The 12245-nt window shown below is 35.7% G+C and overlaps 1 long non-coding RNA gene across 1 annotated transcript in view; it reads right to left on the bottom strand.

Moving 5' to 3' along the window:
• Window positions 1-7307, bottom strand: part of LOC115834476 — a 29915-nt gene extending 22608 nt beyond the window's left edge. Inside the window, exons 1-2 of the long non-coding RNA XR_004029410.1 lie at window positions 7116-7307; window positions 5709-5817 (exon numbers count right to left, since the gene is read on the bottom strand). This is a non-coding gene — a long non-coding RNA (uncharacterized LOC115834476). The remainder of the gene's footprint in view (window positions 1-5708; window positions 5818-7115) is intronic.
• Window positions 7308-12245: the final 4938 nt, after the last annotated feature.

Here is a 12245-nt window from a genome sequence, read left to right on the forward strand (position 1 = left end):
CTGTAAAGTTTTCACTCTCAAAGCTATATGGTATTAGCATTAAGGATGGACACACTGACCATGAAAAAGAATTGAGAATCCAGGTATACATCCGTATGTTTGTTGTGAAGCGATTTTTGACAGAAATGCCAAGACCGTTCAATGGGGAAAAACAATCTCTTCAGCAAATGGTGCTCAGACAGCTGGATATTCATATACAAAAGAATGAATTTGGACCCCTACCTCACAGCATACACAAAAATAGACTCGAATGAAACCCAAATGTAAAAGCTAAAGTTTTAAAAGTCTTATTAGAATATAGCTGTAAATCTTCATAATCTTGGATTAGGCAATGTATTATCTTAGCTATGCAAAAGCATGATAACCAAAGACAAACAGATTAGCTGAATTTCATTAAAATGTAAAATGTTTGGCCAGGCACAGTGGCTCACGCCTATAATCCCAGCACTTTGGGAGGCTGAGGCAGGCAGATCACAAGGTCAGGAGATCAAGACCATCCTGGCTAACACGGTGAAACCCGTCTCTACTATAAATACAAAAAATTAGCCGGGTGTGGTGGCGGGGGACTGTAGTCCCAGCTACTTGGGAGGCTGAGGCAGGAGAACAGCATGAACCTGGGAGGTGGAGCTTGCAGTGAGTCCAGATTGCGCCACTGCACTCCAGCCTGGGCAACAGAGTGAAACTCCGTCTTAGAAAAAAAAAAAAAAAAGTAAAATGTTTGTGCTTCAAAGAACATTATCAAGAAAGTGAAAAGATGATCCACAGAATGGGAGAAAATATTTCCAAATCATACCATTTATAATGGGCCAATATCCAGAATATATAAAGAACTCTTATAATTCAACAAGAAAAACCAAATAACTTATTTTTAGAATGGGCAAAGTGACAGAATAGAATTTATTTAAGGAAGATATGTGAATGGTCAGTATACTCCTGAGAAGATGTTGAACATCAATAGTTATTAGGGAAATGAAAATCAAAACCACAGTGTTATACTATTTAAAAAATAACCATTAGGATGACTATAATAAAAAAAAGATGGACAGAGGATGTGTCTAATGGATGCCTCCTGCATAACTGGTGGGAATGTTAAAATGATGCAGCCTGTTTGGAAACAGTTTGGCATTTTCTCTAAAGTTGAATATAGAATTGCAATATGACCTAGCCATTCTACTCTTAGGCACATATCCCAAATAACTGAACAAACAATATGTTTGCATAAAAACTGTCACCTGAATATTCATAGCAGTATTATTCATAGTAGTGAAAAAAGTAGAAACAATCCAAATTGCTCTTATCTGATAAATAGATTTTAAAATGTGGTATATCCATACACAGAATATTATCTGGCCATAAAAAGTAATGAAGAATATATGTATGCCACACTGAATAACCCTTTAAAACATTATTATAAGAGAATGCAGCCATACCCAAAAGGCTACATATTTTATAAACCCATTAAAATTAAATGTCCAGAATAGGCAAATCCGTGAAAATAGAATGTGGATTAGTGGTCACCAAGGACTCGAGGGTGGACAGAATGGGGAGTGAAAGCTGATGGTATGATGAAAATAATTAGGAATTAGACAGTGGTGATGGATGCCAAACCTTGTAAATATACCAAAAACCACTGAATTGTACACTTTAAAAGAGCAAATTTTTTGGTTTATGAGTTTTGTCTCAATAAAAAATATATACATGGACATTTCAATATAGCATATTAGGGAGTTATTAGAATCAGTCAAAGAGTTTAAAATCTCTGGATTCAACAACTGTTGCAATATTGGAAAGCAAATATTCACAGGCTTAGAAATATTGCTTAAATTTAAAGATTGTTGCATTCAATGGAAAAGGACACTTACAGTATGAAGATTCAGATGGACTGATTACTAATGAAGACAATTGTAAATTTAACTATTCTTCATGATTGAAGAAGATACAGCAATTGAATGCATAAAACCATTTTGAATTATGTGCAACTCATGAAGTCACAAGTTACAGTGACATGGAGTCACAAGTTACAGGGCAAGTTACAGAAAATGTCTGAGAAAATGCTAAAATGCTATTGCATACATTTACATTTAAAATTAAGCTCAGACTTACATGAAACTGATATGCATGAAAAATTAACATTTTAGAAAAGTTGTTCTATGAGAATCTTCATTTCTAGATGTACTACAATTTATATTTTAAAATAATTTATCAGAACTTTCTCCCAGTGTTGTGTTGTCAGTCTATAAAATACTCTTAACAGCTCTAGTAACAGCTATATCAACATACTGATCCTTCTCAAAATACAAAATTTTCAATGAGTATTTGTAATTTTGCATTTGCCAAAAGCTTCTAGTGTTGCTTTTGATTAAATGATAGAATATCTCATACATATTTTCAGTAAGGAAGCTTATCTGCTCATACTAGGCTCATCTGTGTAGTATTTGGAAGGTGGTTCTCAGATTTCTACTTGGGTAACATAGTTAAATAAGAGAATTTTAATAAAATGAGAGCCAGGGACCTCTATGAAAATCAGTTCTATCTTGCATATGTTGTATTTCATCAATACCAACTATGCATCAGATATCCAATTTATTTAAAGGCTTTGTAAAATGAGAGTCATAAAAGTGGCAATTGGCTGGCATTTTCATGATGTTGCCAAAAGTATAAATCTTGATGACCTAATAAATGCATTTGCAGAAAAGCAAGCCAGAAAAAACTTATTATCTATTAAGGTATTGCATTAATAAAACATTTTTGTATTATATAAAACTATGACAACCCAAGTTTTTTTTTTGCAACTTGCATTCATGTCTCACTATTACTCTTTTAAAAGTAATACAACATTTTGAAAAAAATCTTTACATTTTAGCATATTTAATTGCATTTTCTTCTTGTGTTTTTTGAACAAGAGGCTTCTAATTTTCAGTTTACACTGGGCCCTGCACATTATACAACTGGCCCTTGATGTAAAGTATATTACTTAGAACCTGACCTTAAAATGCTAGGGCGCCCTTTTTAGTGTAAAAAAAAATCATACTTTTAAAGAAATGAAAGTGCCAAAAACGTCTAGATGAAATTGATCCTTATAGACTTGATATTATCTGGTTTGGTCATCTTCTTCCTTGTGCTCTAGGGCATAGCTGCAAATGCTATAAGGAATGTGTGTTGGTGCTGGGAGATGAGATCAGCCTAGACCCAGTGGTTCTCATCCAGGTACAATACCACCACCTCGCACAAGGGAAAGGTTTGTAAATATGTGAGTGCATGTTCTGGCTGTCGCTGCTGGCACGTAGTGATGAGGGTCAGAAATGCTGCCACTCCTGGTGTGTGCAGGGCAGTTCTTTACAACGGAAATTTATCTTGCCCCAAATGCCAGTGATGTTCCAGCTGAAGAAAGCTGTTTTATTTTCCTGCCCAGTGTGAAGCAGATTGACTGTGCACTGATTATCTCCTTGGCTGAGTCTGGTAAGGCTGAGCACCCTCACATACATGTTATATGAACAGCACTTACAGACAGGCAGCAAGGGACAGCAGAAGCATTGCATTCATGGTGAGCTGGTCTTCCAAGGCCCAGGAAAGCTGCCCAGGAAGGACAGAATCTCTGCACATGCTCCACTTGCACCATAGCTGAGGGACCCCCAGAAAGCAGCCCACCATAGATTTTATATACCAGGAGCAACGTGACATGCTAGGCTGAAGCACTAAAGGATGTTTTGTTTCTAGAGGTGACTGGAACAGAGCCCTGGCTGTTCTGGTCAGTTCTTCCTTATCTCAGGATGTTGCATCCTCAGCACATTCTACATTATTCTTGAGAATAAATGGGGAAGACTCGTTGGTCCAAGGCTACCCAGAGGACTGTCCTGCATCCAGCACTATCTCCTCTCCCTCTGCCAGTCAGTAGCCCCACATAGGGTGAATCACTTCCAGAATACCCAGTATGTAGACTTGTCTCACTTACTAAAGTACAAGACATGTACTGAGACAACTTTGCTGGACAAATCGTAGCACTTGGGAATTTCAGGGTGAATTAGCCAAAAAAATCAAGCTTTCCTCCTAGCCAAAAGATTCTTCTCCTTTCCTCCTAGCCAAAAGGGTCTGAAGCTTGCATAAGGTCAAAGAGCACAGTGGATGGAGTCTTTTGACATCACTCCATGCAATTTACTATGTGTATGGAACACAGCAATGCCTTCCATTAAACTACGGGCTGAGGCAGCAATGCTACACTGGGAGCATCTGCATTATAAATGTCAGTGCTGCCTGGCACACTTTTGTGTAGTTGGCCGTCTCACCTCTCTTCTGAACATAGTTATTTGTTATTCTACCATTGCCATTCCAATGGATAAAGCTGGAACACATATACACCATTACCTACAGAGCTGAGATTAGTCAAATAAGACAGCAGGGTCTTACAAAACTATCTGATTCTACCAGGGCAGTGTAGGTTTCATGATTACACTATATCCTACTTGTAAACTTTTTTTTTTGTAGAATTATACAGATTGTTCCAATCTTCAAACAGAGGAGTGAAAAAAACAAATTAGAAAGGCAAATATGAAAAATTAAAAGTTCTTTACACCCATTATAGAGAATTAGACTGTTAAAATTGCCATCAATTTGAAATTTATTATAAAAGCATCTTCCTTTACTCTTCTATTCATCTTATATATATTTTTTTACAATAAATTCAATGCACTTGGAAAAATACCCAGATGGCTTAATTTCTTTAGGGAAGGATAACATTCACAGCTGCCAGAAAATGTATTTCTTCGTTGTGGCTACCACCTGATGTTCATAACATAAAACTGGAACAAAAAATAGAAATGCAAATAACAAATGAAGTGGATTACAGAAAAACTAAGATTATCACTTTATTCTCTCAGAGAAAAGTAGAAGACTCCAGCTCTTAGTTTGAAGCATATCATTAGTGCCAAATCAATGCAACAGAGAAAATGCCCAATAAACCACTGAATCCAATGGACTGAAGAGAGAGAATAATTATGCATTTGCATTTAAAGAAGTATTGTTTGAAGCTTTGCTTTCTGGCCTTAAATAGCAGTGGAGTGCTGCCTCACCAGCCAGTGGAGTTGGAAGATCTTACAAAAATCAATGCACAACGAAATCATTCATATTAAATTCTAACTTAAAAGAGTTACCAGGAATGATAATTATTTAAAGACCTTAATTTTCTGGGTAGCCAATAACATTAATGAGCACCTACTGTGTGCTTTACATTGAACTTAAAATGAAAGGAAGGCAAAAAACGCACAGTAGATGCAACTTGCTATTGCCCCTACTTGTTCAAAATTTTCTTTCTGTGCTAGAGTAATTTTGGACTGCACAGGCATCCCCTTCTCTACATACGTATCAGTTATATCTATCATTGATTAGGTAATTCAAACATCAAGTTTTCTACATAAATATCTATGACCAGAAGTAATCTACTTTGTAAACCAACGTTGTCTATGTATTTATGTATGCATGTGTGTATCTATTTATCTACTAAAGTCTGTCATTTACACCAGCTAGTACAAATGTCTTTGCTCAATGCAGTATAGCAACCATCAACACAATGCATATTACATGCCAGCCAACAGTCTGAGAATATTTTATACTCAGAACACTGTAAAGTTGGTAGTATTATTACCAAGCCACATTTAACATTTTATGAGTAACTTAAGGCAGAGATAAAAAGTGACTTGCCCAAAGATGTTTACCTGGTAAATGGCAGAGTAGGAATTTAAACCCAGGACATTAGGCTGTGGAATCTGCGCTCTTAACCATTTTTCTGTTTTTATGTTATCTTCTTTCATCTCCACAACAACTCTATAAAGAAAGAAACACAATCTCTATTTCTCAGGTGAAAAAAGAAAAAGCAGCCTCAGGGTAATGTATGCCAACAAATTATCCTTCCCGTTTCACACATGCTGATAGAAGACATGAGATTTCTAGTCCAGAGACAAAGGACTTTATTATTCATAGCAATAGCATTTTTTGTACCAGTTTCCCAAGCTGCAGTTTTAACAGGGTGAAGTGAAGAGACAGGTGGCATTGCACACGCCAGAGACAGCATTAGAGGAGGGGAGACCTGCAATCTCAAATCTTTCGTGGGAGGTAAGCATGCCTGCACTTTGCTCTGGAGGAAGACAATATTTCTACCTATCTTTCTTTTTTAAATTAATGTATAAATTGGCAAGTAAAAACTCTATGTATTTATGATGTACAGCATAATGCTTCCATATATGTACACATTGTGGACTGGCGATCACTTCACATACTTATCATTTTTTGTGTGTTGAGAACACAAAATCTACTCTATTGGCTGTTTTCAGGTACACAATACATTGTTATTAACTGTAGTCACCATGATGTACAAGGGATCTCTTGAACTTACTCCTCCTGTATTATTGAAATTTTGTGTCCTTTGACCAACATCTTCCTAATCTTCCCACCCCTAGCCTCTGTAACCACCATTTTACTCTCTGTTTTTATGAGTTCAACGTTTTTCGATTCTACATATATGTGAGATTATGTGTTATTTGTCTTTGTGTGGCTGGCTTTTTTCACTTAATATAATGTACCCACTTCCATCCTTGTTGTCACGAATAACCTTACTCCACTATGTATATGTACCACGTTTTCTGGTTAGCCCTTGATGGTCACCTAGGTTAATTCAGTATCTTAGGTATTGTGAATAATTCTGTAATAAACATGGGAGTACAGATATCTCTTCTACAGACTGATTTCATATTCTTTGGCAATAAACCCACTACTGAGATTACTGGATGATATGTTGGTTGTAGTTTTAATTTTTTGAGGAGACTTCATGGTGTTTTCCATAATGACTGTACTAGTTTAACCTTAATCTATATTAGCATATTTATAATGCTCTTCCCCCAACTCTACTTTCGAGTTAGGGCCTAGGAATGTGAAGAACTGGAAACCAGACTGTGGTCAACCTTAGACACACCCTCTCCTATCTTGTTCTTTCTGTTATTGAATAAAGGAAACTCTTGTTACCCTTCAGGTAGAAGATGGCTGTCACATAATCACGTTTATTTCTTACTCTATGGCTTATAATATTAACGTCCTGCATAGTTTTGTAAGCCTTTTCTTACCAAAACTCACAACTTTTTTCATATTTCATCAAAGCTTGGCTCTTCTAAATAAAAACCTTCTTTTTAAGATTATTCTTTCATTATTCATTCATTTATTCTTCATTCATTCGTGCATCTAATTGTTTGCTATAGAGTTGCCAAAACTGTGTTCAGCTCTTCGATTCTTGTCTTTCGTCAACATTTTATTTGCCGTTTTATTCTGAGTAAATACAAATGGAAAATACCCAATAATGCTCTGTTGTGTCTATGTACCACATTTTCTTTATCCATTCATCTGTTGATAACACTTAGGTTGCTTCCAAATCTTAGCTATGTAAACTATGCTGCAACAAACATAAAAGTGCAGGTATCTGAGTTACTGATTTTCTTTCTTTTGGGTATATACTCAGCAGAGGGATAGCTGGATAATATGGCAGTTCACTTTTTAGGTGCTGAAAAACAGAGTAAATAGGGTCAAGGGAATGAAAAAAATTAATTATCGACCTTATGTAATATTTTAAAATAACAGTTAAAAGGTTAAATGTAAAATTTCTAGGAAGTCATAAAGTATTCAACATAACTAGGTATGAGCAAATAGCAACCAAATCTTCCTTAATCCAGAAAATTACTCCCTTCTTTGCCAACAGAATTTGCTTTTTATTTACTCTGAATATTTACTCACCAGAGGTTTTATCCTCCTTCTATGACACTTAAAAGGTTAAAAAACAAAATTACTTCAATGGCTTTTCAAATCTTAATTCCATGATTACCCAAAGGGAATAGTATTAATTCTTCTGCGGACTCCTGCACCAGAGCTTTCCAGTTAGCACTGGGTGGTGCAGAAGTGTGTTGAGTAACTACAACTGGGCTCCAGATATCGATCACCTTAGCTTTGGGTGGCCAGAAGCAGGGTGATTTTCTGGAACCCCCAGGCTGGTCACCTCTGGTCATGTGTAGTCTCTTCTGTTGACACCAACACGTTAATATTAAACAGAAATGATAACGATTATTTTCTATGTGTACCATGATGTCTGAGGGTTAGGAAGGATTTCCCTGTACCTGGTCTTCCTAGTAACACATGGTGTAGCTGGTAGTTATATTTTTTTCATAGCAACATTTATTAGCATCCAATTCTATCATATATAGCAATGTTTTTGTCATTTGTATTTTTTATGTCCCTCAAAACATAATATCTTGTGCATGCAAATTCCCAACAACACCTTTAATAGAAATAAATTTTATTTATGGACGAATTAGTTTTCAAAAGGAGTTAAAGATGTTAGATGGTAGAGGGTAAGACCAACGATTTTCCAGACCGGTATTTTTAAATTAAGAAGTTACACCCCTATTAGGAATGGGGGTGGCATACTTTAATGTTGTTGTTCCAGAAAGTGTCTTGGCTGAAGTACAGAGTATCTGCTGAAAAAAAAGATGGTACCAGAATTTGAAAGAGTTTGTTAAAAAACAATTGATACTAAACTAGAGGGCTTAATTTATTTTCAGTAAACTTCAACTATTGAGAGTTTTTCTTTCTCATATTCATAGAGCTATCATAGCAGATGACTGTGAAGTGCCTCAGAAGCAGAGACATAGCAATCTGGAGCTTTATGAAATGTATTGTTAGTATGATTAGAACTCTGTATAAGCCTATAAATGAACAAATGTTGTTAGTGGCTATAGAAATGGAAAATAAAATGCATGAAAGATACAATGGAGAAATAATTGGTAACAAAGAGTGAAAGAAGCTAAGTAAACAGAGAAAACTTAAGTAACCCAGGGGGTGTGTGTTAAAGAAACTAGAGTGGAAGAAAACTACAAGAGACTTGCTGCAGACTAACAGCCTTTTAAAAGAGAGCTTTGCTCTTTTTCTCTGACTTTGCTTCTTCCTGCTAGGCCCTAACTCGAAAGTAGAGTTGGGGGAAGAGCGTTATAAATATGCTAATATAAATTAAGGTTAAACTAGTACAGTCATTATGGAAAACACCCTTCTCTGTCAGATGATTAATGCACTCACAAAGATTAAGTATCATGGTATAGTTTTACCTTTTTTTGTTGGAGCTCTCTCTTAAAAGGAGGAAACGGAAGCATTCATTATTTCTCTTTGGCATTTCCAGGAGATGAATGACATGAGATGGTACAGTTGAAGAAACATCAAGGCCAAGGAAAGGTTTTTCTCAAGAAATGTTACCTAGTTGGCAAAACGGCCAAAAGGAAATTGTGATCAATTGTAAAACAAGAAGAGAATGAATGAAAGACATCTGTGAACCTTCTGAATAGGAAGTTCATTGAAATTAATCCATTTGAATCAGTGGGATGAATGTGGAAGATAATTAATATTCATTTCTGGTTGATTCTTACTTAGTGTTTAGCTTTTATGTCTTCTAAATTGAGATGGTGGATGAATGTAAGAACTATGTGATTTTTCATGACTCAAAATTTTATCAAATAGTGTTAAAACACACTGATGAAATAATACACAGTAACTGACTCATTGGCACTAAAAAAAAGAAGCAAGGTTTTAGCAATATTGTTGAAGAGGATTTTATTAAAACTATACTTTTCATATGGCTAAACTGTAATGGTATTTTGCAATAAGACAAAACATCTACATAGGGTCTTTGAGAATTGTCCAGAAAAGCTAACAAATTTCCCCAAGATGAGGAAACAAAAATAAACTTGCTCAATGATTTATACTGAATATACCTTATTTACAGTCTTTTTTTTGTTTGTTTTTTTTGAGACAGAGTCTTGCTCTGTCGCCCAGGCTGGAGTGCAGTGGTGCAATCTTGGCTCACTGCAACCTCTGCCTCCCAGGTTCAGGCGATTCTTCTGCCTCAGGCTTCTGAGTAGCTGGGACTACAGGCGTGTGCCACCACACCCGTCTAATTTTTGTATTTTTAGTAGAGATGGGATTTCAACATATTGGCCAGGCTGGTCTCTAACTCCTGACCTCGTGATCCGCCTGCCTCAGCCTCCCAAAGTGCTGGGATTACAGGCGTGAGCCACTGTGCCTGGCCTTATTTATAGTCTTTAAAATTCTAAGACAAGCTGGTTATAAATCTACTGTTGAATGTGGATTTTTTGGTATCTCGGGGTCAACACTCACTTTGTTGCTGTTCATTCAGCTCTGTCGAAACTCAAGTCATTCACAGGAAAAAAGTTATGAACAAAACACCCTTAGCTTTTTGACAGGAGTTAAACATTCTTGTTTTGAAACTGAGTATGAGTCTAGAGGCTAAGTAGCTATCCCCAGATCCTAAGGCAATAGGGACTACTTGTTCCTGAAAAGATACAGCCTCATTTCTGCACTGTGTGTTATGCGATGACTCATTTTTATTCTAGTTAATCATGTACAAAGCTATTCAAAAGAATTCCGGATCAACATTAATAGTATTATAAATCCAGGCAGGAGTTCAGAGGTTTTTATAAGCGATATCTATAATTATTGCTTAGACTGCCAAAAGCACAATAAAAGAAACTACAACTCTGAATAGCAGGCATAAAATTCATATTAGCCTTATGGAATACACACAGATTAAATTCTAACATTCAATTAATTCAAGGTTAAGGCTACATCCACATTTGAAGAGATAGCAAAGTGAGGATCTCCATTATTTTGTAAGTCATTGAACAATATATTGGACTGTTGGCTGCTATATTTAGTATGATATAGCCTTTGAAAGGTTATAAAAGTATGATTTTTGTAAAGCTTTTATTTTTTAGAATATAAATGTTAAGTATAAAAACTCAATCACCTCAGCATGTGTAAAGAAAGTTAAAAAAAAAAAGCTTGAAATTCCACCACCAGAAATAACCACTGTCAATTCGTCTGCATCAGCATTTCAATGACTGCATACTATTCCATTTTATATCTGTGCTGTGTTTCACATAAACCCATTTCTCATTGATGAAATACGGTTTGCTGTAAATTTTTCACAATTATGAAAACAATCATGGATATCTGTCTGTCTACAATGATTTCCATTTTGTGATCTTTTTTCCCACAAGATGCCCCAGAAATGTGATTGCTGAACATTTTATATCTTAATACATTTTTTCAAATTTTCTCATCAGAAAGTTTATATCAATTTGCACTCCTTCACTATAAGATAAACGTACCCATTATTAATACTTGGCAACTCCAGTCTGTCAAATTTTTAATCTTTTCAAGACACTAGAGAAAAATATGTTATATTATTACTTTTAATTCTTTTTAGATTTTAGAGATAGGGTCTTGCTTTGCCATTCAGGCTGGAGTCCAGTGGCACAATCCCAGCTTGGTGCAGCCTTGATCTCTCAGGCTCAAGCAAGCCTCTTGTCCCAGCCTCCCATGTAGCTGGATATAGGTGTGTGCCACCACACCTGGCTAATTTTCTCAATTTTTTGAAGAGACAGGGTCTTGTAATGTTGTCCAGACTAGTCTCAAATTCCTTGTCTCAAGCAACCTTCCTGCTTTGGCCTCCCAAAATGCTGGGATTATAGGTGTGAGCCACTGTACCTGGCTAAATATTTCACGTTTTATTTTAAAATTTGGTTGTATTTTCAAATATTTGCTGTGAGTTGTAGGGTTTTTATTGAGGATATTTTTCCAGTGTCATCTTTTTAATTAGTTATTTTTATATACATTTAAGGTTTACATTATGATGTTTTGAAATACATATGCGTATGTATATATATATATATACACACACATAATTACTACAGTCAAGCAAACTAACATATTCATCACTTCATGCAGTCATCTTTTTTGTGGTTAAGGGTACTTAAAATCTATCCTTGCAAACGTTCAATATACAATACAATATTTAACTCTACAAATGTTCAGTGTACAATACAATATTTAACTCTAGTCCTCAATGCTATGCATTAGCTCTCTAGACTTATTCATCCTATACAATGCAAGTTTGTATCTTTTGACCTACATCTCCCCATTTCCTTCCACTCCCTGCCCCGGTAACCACAATTCTACTCTCTATTTCTATGTATTTGACATTTTTTAGATTCCACATATAAGTGAGATCATAAACCAGACACAGAAATAACCTATGCCAATATATAGAAGAAACAATTTCCAAGATATGGAAGCAACCAATTCATCAATGAGTAAATCAATAAAATGATTTTGGTGTGTATATATAAACTGAAATTGTGTGCGTG

Source organism: Nomascus leucogenys, chromosome 3 (genome assembly GCF_006542625.1).
Source record: "Nomascus leucogenys isolate Asia chromosome 3, Asia_NLE_v1, whole genome shotgun sequence".
NCBI lineage: Eukaryota > Metazoa > Chordata > Mammalia > Primates > Hylobatidae > Nomascus > Nomascus leucogenys.